Source organism: Cetorhinus maximus, chromosome 19 (assembly GCF_964194155.1).
Source record: "Cetorhinus maximus chromosome 19, sCetMax3.hap1.1, whole genome shotgun sequence".
Classification (NCBI taxonomy): domain Eukaryota; kingdom Metazoa; phylum Chordata; class Chondrichthyes; order Lamniformes; family Cetorhinidae; genus Cetorhinus; species Cetorhinus maximus.
Genome location: NC_135897.1, coordinates 53,246,013 through 53,255,442, shown reverse-complemented (window position 1 = coordinate 53,255,442; position 9,430 = coordinate 53,246,013).

Here is a 9,430-nt window from a genome sequence, read left to right as displayed (position 1 = left end):
TGGAAACAATGGGGGTAATTTTGATTTAGGCCAATAGTATAAAATAAGTGATGTCCATTCAGCAGCGTTTTATACATCTCTTCTGATTTTCATTTTAAAATGAAAATTGCAAGAGATGTATAAACTGTGGTTGAACAGATATCGTAATTTTTACACTCGCCCAAAGTCAAGATTAACTCCAGGATAACTATTAGTCACCTTAGCATGAGACATTACCACTTTTAATAAGCATTTTTTGCCTCACCTAAATGAAAACATACCATTGTGTAATATATTGTCATTGGTATAATGTATTGTCACTTAGAATATTGTCACTTAGAATATAATAACCAAAAGTTACCTAGTGGTGTTGGTGCCTTCAGCTTTAGGAAGCGATTAGTTGCCAGGTTACATTGATGCTGATCAAGCACATTGCAGAAATTATTTATTACAACACGTGTCTGATCTTGAAAAATCCATTAGAGCTGATGCAAGCTAGGCCTAAATTCAGAAAGAACCTAAAAAAAATGATCGTGCCGGAGCAGATGAGGCTTGGCCATTAATCATTATGAAGCACAAGGGGAGTCAGCACATTCTACTTGCACTATAAAATATTTCCAGTGTATCACAGTAAAATATATAACTTCTTACAGATCGGAATTGACATTATTATCATGTTTCTTTATTCATCTGTATTAATTATGGTTAATGACAAAGTAAATATTATAGTGGACAGGAGATAAAATGCTTTAAATCGTGCTGTGCGCTATTAGTAATGAACACAGTTGCAATTTTAGTGAAGACATTTATGCGGACCAAGGAATTTTATACAAGCACGTGTCTTATTAATATTTCAAACTATGATTTGAACCTCAAAATTAACTTGAATTTATTCTTAATGCAATCCTCTTTCTGGAGTGAAAGCTAATCAAATGCTGATAAAATATTAGAAGTTTCCAGTGAGAATATACTGCGTTTGTTTTATGGCTTGTGTTTTCTATTTTATTCTTGGGTTCAGATATTTTCACCACAGATTTCTTAGTTACTGTCCAAGTCCTTTACACTTAATAAGATGGTTGAAAAATATGTTTCCACTCTGCAAATTTGCTGCAGAGTTAGAGAAAAATTTGCAACATTCTTCCCTGTGGGAAGAATAGAAGTAACATGTTCAGATAATTGACCTGGCCTGTAAAAACACTTGTAACCTTCATACCATAATGCTTTGCTTCCCTTCACTAGTTCCAGACATGATGCTGTATCTTGTGGGAATTATTTTATTGTTTCTGTTTTACTAGCTTATGATAAGTTGCTTACTATTCAACTTGTGACTGTCATACACCCAGGAGCCATCCGGACTAATGATCCAGAGACATGGGACTGAATTACATGAGGTACCAAATTCCACGTCACCCCAAAGGGAGCCCACCAGGGAGAACATCAGCTGCCCTGCAGCCATTTAACGGCCAATTAACTATTAATAGACTGAGGTGGGATTTCGATGCTTTTAGATCAGGACATTCTGCCTCAGAGAGCTGCTGGCCAATTAGAGGCTAGCAGCTCTCCAGCAATTCTGGTCAGACGTTGGGTCAGTGTTTAAAAGTTTCACCAGATGCCAACCTAGTAGGCCCTGGTGAGGGGACTATGAGGAGTGTGGAGACTGGGGTTTGAGAGGCCATGGGTGTAAGGGTAAAACCTTGGTGGGGGAGGTAGGGAGCCTCTTATGGGTCCAGGGAGCCCCTTAAGAAGGTACCTCTCCACCCATCACCCGCCCACATAGGGAAACCTGCGGGGCTGGCTGCTTGGCGTGAGGCTCTCCCTCTGCTGGTTAAATCCCACTGACGATGGGATGAGGCCCTTAAGTGCAACTTAATTGCCCATTTAAGGGTCTCAATTGGCAGACAGGCTGCCTGACTCCCACTTCTGGTAAAATTGTGGTGGGTGCCACTCCCTGGATTTAACAAGCCCTCACCTTCAAACCCACCAGCAGGTAAGTGTAAAATCCAATCCTCCACCAATGCAGCTTTGAAATTTAAATTCAGTTAATTAAATAAATCTCGAATAAAAATCTAGTATCAGTAATGGTACCCATGTCGGAAAAACCCATCTGGTTCACTTCCCTTTAGGGAAGGAAATCTGCCATCCTTACCTGGTCTAGCCTATTTATGATCCCACACCCCAAGCAATTTGGTTGACTCTTCATTGTCTGAAATGGCCTAGCAAGCCACTCAGTTCCCAAGAAGGTAGCTCACCACCACCTTCTCAGGGACAAAAGGTATGGGCAATAAACACCTAATTTGCCAACAATGACAACAAACACATGGGAACCCCACCACTTGCAAGTTCCCCTCCAAGCTACACACCATTGTGACTCAGAAATATATCACTTTTCCTTGGAAAAACTCAGCAGGTCTGGCAGCATCTGTGGAAAGGAACACAGTTAACGTTTCGAGTCCGTATGACTCTTCAACAGAACTAAGTAAAAATAGAAAAGAGGTGAAATATAAGCTGGTTTAAGGCGGGGGGAGGTTAGAACTGGATAGAGGGCCAGTGATAGGTGGAGATAGCCAAAAGATGTCACAGACAAAAGGCCAAAGAGTTGTTGAAGGTGGTGATATTATCTAAGGAATGTGCTAATTAGGGGAAGAAAGCAGGACAAGCAAGGTACAGATAGCCCTAGTGGGGGTGGGGTGGGGTGAAGGAATCGAAATGGGCTAAAAGGTAGAGATAAAACAATGGTTGGAAATACATTTAAAAATAATGGAAATAGGTGGGAAAAGAAAAATCTATATAAATTATTGAAAAAAAAAGGGGGGGATCGGAAAGGGGGTGGGGATGGAGGAGAGAGCTCATGATCGAAAATTGTTGAACTCAATATTCAGTCCGGAAGGCTGTAAAGTGCCTAATCGGAAAATGAGGTGCTGTTCCTCCAGTTTGCGTTGAGCTTCAATGGAACAATGCAGCAGGCCAAGGACAGACATGTGGGCTTGAGAGCAGGGTGGAGTGTTGAAATGGCAAGCGACAGGGAGGTCTGGGTCATGCTTGTGGACAGACCGAAGGTATTCTGCAAAGCGATCACCCAGTCTGCGTTTGGTCTCTCCAATGTAGAGGAAACCGCATTGGGAGCAACGAATGCAGTAGACTAAATTGAGGGAAGTGCAAGTGAAATGCTGCTTCACTTGAAAGGAGTGTTTGGACCCTTGGACGGTGAGCAGAGGGGAAGTAAATGGGCAGGTGTTGCACCTTCTGTGGTTGCGTGGGAAGGTGCCGTGGGAGGGGGTTGAGGTGTAGGGGGTGATGGAAGAGTGGACCAGGGTGTCCCGGAGGGAATGATCCCTGTGGAATGCTGCCGGGGGGGTGAAGGGAAGATGTGTTTGGTGGTGGCATCATGCTGGAGTTGGCGGAAATGGCGGAGGATGATCCTTTGAACGCGGAAGCTGGTGGGGTGATAAGTGAGGACAAGGGGGATCCTATCATGTTTCTGTGAGGGAGAGGAAGGTGTGAGGGCGGATGTGCGGGAGATGGGCCGGACACGTTTGAGGGCCCTGTCAACCAACGTGGGTGGAAAACCTCGGTTAAGGAAGAAGGAAGACATGTCAGAGGAACTGTTTTTGAAAGTGGCATCATCAGAACAGATGCGACGCAGGCGAAGGAACTGAAATAATGGGATGGAGTCCTTACAGGAAGCGGGGTGTGAGGAGCTGAAGTCAAGGTAGCTGTGGGAGTCGGTAGACTTGTAATGAATATTGGTGGACAGTCTATCACCAGAAATTGAGACAGAGAGGTCAAGGAAGGGAAGGGAAGTGTCAGAGATGGACCATGAGAAAATGATGGAGGGGTGGAAATTGGAAGCAAAATTAATCAATTTTTCCAGGTCCAGACGAGAGCATGAAGCAATCATCAATGTACCAGAGAAAGAGTTGTGGGAGGGTGCCGGAGTAGGACTGGAAGAAGGAAAGTTCCACATACCCCATAAAGAGACAGGCATAACTGAGGCCCATGCGGGTACCCATAGCCACACCTTTTATTTGGAGGAAGTGAGAGGAGTTTAAGGAGAAATTGTTCAGGCCGTCCACCATCCACAGCTTCCAACCTGATAGTCTCCCAACCTTGGACGGCCCGCTTCTACCTCCTACCCAAAATCCACAAACAGGACTGTCCCGGCAGGCCGATCGTGTCAGCCTGTTCCTGCCCCAAGGAACTCATTTCTTGCTATCTTGACTCCATTCTCTCTCCCCTTGCCCAGTCCCTTCCCACCTACATCCATGATTCCTCTGACACCCTACATCATATCAACAATTTCCAGTTCCCTGGCCCCAACCGCCTCTTCTTCACCATGGACGTCCAATCTCTCTACAATTCCATCCCCCACCAGCATGGTCTGATGGCTCTCTGCTTCTTCCTCGAACAGAGGCCCGAACAATCCCCATCCACCACTACTCTCCTCCGTCTGGCTGAACTTGTTCTCACACTGAACAATTTCCCCTTAAACTCCTCTCACTTCCTCCAAATAAAAGGTGCAGCTATGGGTACCCGCATGGGCCCCAGTTATGCCTGTCTCTTTATGGGGTATGTGGAACTTTCCTTCTTCCAGTCCTACTCCGGCCCCCTCCCACAACTCTTTCTCTGGTACATCGATGATTGCTTCGGCGCTGCTTCATGCTCTCGACTGGACCTGGAAAAATTTATTAATTTTGCTTCCAATTTCTACCCCTCCGTAATTTTCACATGGTCCATCTCTGACACTTCCCTTCCCTTCCTTGACCTGTCTGTCTCAATTTCTGGTGATAGACTGTCCATCATTATCCATTACAAGCCTACCGACTCCTGCAGCTACCTCGACTACAGCTCCTCATACCCCGCTTCCTGTAAGGACTCCAACCCATTCTCTCAGTTCCTTCGCCTCCGTCACATCTATTCTGATGATGCCACTTTCAAAAACAGTTCCTCTGACATGTCTTCCTTCTTCCTTAACCGAGGTTTTCCACCCACGGTGGTTGACAGGGCCCTCAACCGTTTCCAGCCCATCTCTCGTGCATCAGCCCTCACACCTTCCTCTCCCTCACAGAAACATTGTAGGGTCCCCCTTGTCCTCACTTATCACCCCACCAGCCTTCGCATTCAAAGGATCATCCTCCGCCATTTCCGCCAACTCCAGCATGATGCCACCACCAAACACATCTTCCCTTCACCCCCCCGGCGGCATTCCACAGGGATCGTTCCCTCTGGGACACCCTGGTCCACTCTTCCATCACCCCCTACACCTCAACCCCCTCCCATGGCACCTTCCCACGCAACCGCAGAAGGTGCAACACCTGCCCCTTTACTTCCCCTCTGCTCACCGTCCAAGGGTCCAAACACTCCTTTCAAATGAAGCAGCATTTCACTTGCACTTCCCTCAATTTAGTCTACTGCATTCGTTGCTCCCAATGCGGTTTCCTCTACATTGGAGAGACCAAACGCAGACTGGGTGATCGCTTTGCAGAATACCTTCGGTCTGTCCACAAGCATGACCCAGACCTCCCTGTCACTTGCCATTTCAACACTCCACCCTGCTCTCATGCCCACATGTCTGTCCTTGACCTGCTGCATTGTTCCACTGAAGCTCAACGCAAACTGGAGGAACAACACCTCATTTTCCGATTAGGCACTTTACAGCCTTCCGGACCGAATATTGAGTTCAACAATTTTCGATCATGAACTCTCTCCTCCATCCCCACCCCCTTTCCGATCCACCCCTTTTTTTTCCCAATAATTTATATAGATTTTTCTTTTCCCACCTATTTCCATTATTTTTAAATGTATTTCCAACCATTGTTTTATCTCTACCTTTTAGCCCATTTCGATTCCTTCACCCCACCCCACCCCCACTAGGGCTATCTGTACCTTGCTTGTCCTGCTTTCTACCCTTAATTAGCACATTCCTTAGATAATATCACCACCTTCAACAACTCTTTGGCCTTTTGTCTGTGACATCTTTTGGCTATCTCCACCTATCACTGGCCCTCTATCCAGCTTTACCACCCCCCCCCCCCCCCTTAAACCAGCTTATATTTCACCTCTTTTCTATTTTTACTTAGTTCTGTTGAAGAGTCATACGGAATCGAAATGTTAACTGTGTTCCTGTCCGCAGATGCTGCCAGACCTGCTGAGTTTTTCCAGGTATTTTTTTTTTTGTTTTAGATTTCCAGCATCCGCAGTTTTTTGCTTTTATCACTGTTCCTTCACTGTTACTGGGTCAGAAACCTAGAACTTACTTCCTAACAGCACTGTGGGTATACCTGTGCCACATGGACTGTCGTGCTTCAAGAAAGCGGCTCACCACCAGCTTCTCAAGAGCAATCAGAGGTAGACAATAAATGCTGGCCTTGCCAGCGACACCCACATTCCAATAATGAATTTTTAAAAATTGTCCTGATCCTCTGAATGCATTTTTAAAAATGCATGAATATCCTATATTTTTCAAATCACAGATAAATGGTATACTCTCTGCCGAAAGTTTTTGCCGAATTCGTTCAAATAGTTTGCATGGGCTTTAATTGAGCCAGTTGGAAAGCAACAATAATTGGGAAACAATTAAAGTGTCGCCTTCTGTTGAATGGTTATGTGAAACAATCTAGTTAATTTCACTTTTTACGATTCTATTCATGGAAAATTATAGTAGCACTTATAATTCTCCCTCTTTAATATAGGAGTTAAATTATGTTTGGGGCTAAAGTTCAAGAATTACTTTTCATTAATATGTTCCTCTCTAGAATTTTGTATTATTTTCCATTGGCATTTAACATGACTCTTCTGTGACATTTTGTCAAACTTGAACATCGCTTTACTCCACTACACAGCCCATAAGGATATGCTGGACCTGCTCCGTGAAATCGGCTTACAGGGATTTGCCACTGAACAATTATATATAAATATTGCAGGCTCCACAACTGGATTTACAAACTTCACTTTATTAATGCTGCTTCAGTTACTTATTTATCAGCTCATTGGGAAGTGATAAAAGATAATTGGGCTGAAATTTATGCTCTGAAAACAGGACTATTTTAGTCCCATGGAAGCATAATATGCGACATGATGACATCAGATTGCAAACCCAACGCCATTGTGCCAGTCGGCAATGAAACTGTGTGGATGGGCTCTGAAAGCAGCAGCCTACCCGCCATTTTAAAATTGATAATTAATGATTATTAGCAGTCCAATTGACTGTAATGATATGCTCCCTTTGCCATGATATGTTGCCAGCAGGTGAAACACACCAGGTGGGCACCTGTTTGTTTTTCAATGTTAGTGAAAAGGGTGGCTTTAAAGGCTAGAGGTGGATCTGTACCTGACTCTAGCAGGTGAGGCTGCTAACAGGCATACCTTGGGCAGATCTTTGATGTGCTTGAATCCCTGGACAGTACCAGGAGCATTGATCATTACAGTGTCCACAAACAGGCCAACACTGTTATCTAACATCACTGAAGCATTGTTGTTCAACCCATTATGGACATAGTTTATTCTCTTGGAGATACCATCTCCAGCGGGTAGGAGAAGGAGAGGCAGGGGCCACAGGAAGTAGATGAAGGAGGCCAACCTGCTGAAGAGCATGGGGCTGCAAAGGGCAGACGGCAGCAGGAAGAAGAAATACCCTGCCAATCGTGTGTACAGGGTCAGAATGATATACCTGCAAATGACTGGGAGGCAGTGCCTGCAGAGAATTCACTTTTTGTGAGCCACTGTGACATCTCTATGTGAGATGTTTGTCCCAGGCTGTGTGGGGATCACCCAATGCCTGTGTTAAGTCAGAGTGGCACTTAACTTTTCTGTATCAGGGTCATTTCAGGTCACCTGTGAAGGCCTGAGTGGCATAACAGAGCCTGCAGCACAGCGCTGCATTATGGTGTTTACAGATGCCATGTTTCAACACACTGAGCAATTAATTAACTTCAGTACTGACAACATTAGTCAGATGGAAAAAGACATAGGCTTTGCGGCCATGGCAGGTTTTCCAAGGGTCCAAGATATCATTGATTGCACACATGTCACCATCAAAGCGTCAGAAGGGCAGTCAGGGGCCTTTATTAACAGAAAGGGGTACCAACATCCAGATAGGCTGTGACCACTAGTGACGTATAATGCAGGTGTGTGCACGGTACCCGGAGAGCAGCCATGACTTTTACATCCTCAGGCACTGCCAGGTATCAGGAATTTTCATTGGACCTGATGCATTGGAAGGACGGCTGCTGGATGATGAAGAAGTGGCTCATGACACCTGTTAGAGGTCCCAGGACTGAAGCTGACTGCCAATACAAAGAGAGCCCAATAACACGACCAGGTTCATCATTGAGCAGAACAGTGGACTGCTCAAAATGAGATTTAGGTGTCCAGCCAGTTGTCACTGGATGAAGCCATACATTCTATAGAGTGGGTGATCATAGCACTCATGGTCTGCATGGACACCTTCAAAGTCCATGCCAGAATGCGCAATCCCTCTGGTATCTCTACCACATCTCCATGCACCTCCTGCTGGATGTCTAGTATTTGCCACCTTACAGACGACTCCAGAGGCACATCATCCAACTGAGATTCAGCATCCAGCATCTCACATCTCTATCAGTCGTCCGACTGCCAGAGGCCTGCTCTATCTCAGGCTCTGGAAACTGCACATGCGATTGTGATGTGCCATCACCAGATGGTGGTTCCCTTACTTCTGAGACAAGAATACCCGCTGAGATGATAGTATCTGCACTGGTGCTGGGTGCAGAGTAAGGATGGGACACAGCACCCTCAGAAGCTCCCTCTTCCTCCTCAAAGGTTAGTCGGGGACCCTCTGGGCATGTGACAGCAGCAGTCGATGTTGCACCTGTGCAGGAGACATAAGTAGGATTGGTTAAGATGATCTTCTACCCTCGAGGTGAGACCGCAGAGACTAGCCTTCACCTTGGCAGCGCTGCGCGCATTGTGAGATGTTACTCATTGTTCGCGTTTTAAAATTTTCAAACTGCAGTCACTAGCTTTTCACCAATGCATGACCCTTCAAAAACACAAACCATGAATGCCCCAGTCGTAACTGCATACCAGACATCATGCACCCTTCCCTTAGCCCTCTTAACATATCTCTCTTTCAATTGTAAAGAATGCCCCTTGCAATCACACCACCCAGGGCCTTCCTCCTATCTTGCTAGTGGACCAGCTCCAGTCATTCACCATCAGCTCCAGCAGCTCCACTTCTATGAGTACGAGGATGGCCAGGATTGGCCCATCGCCTCCAGTCTGGCTTTTCTCCCTAGCATTGTACACCCTCTTCCCCTGCATTTAAAGTGGGACATTGCAATGATTTTGAATCTCCTGCACAATCATTTCTTCACACGTATGGCCTATGAGAACTCCACAGGCTGCACAATCTGCACAATGATTTACGCCCACTAACCGGTGTGCCTTTTACACTTCCTATTCGCCCCTCCCCCTA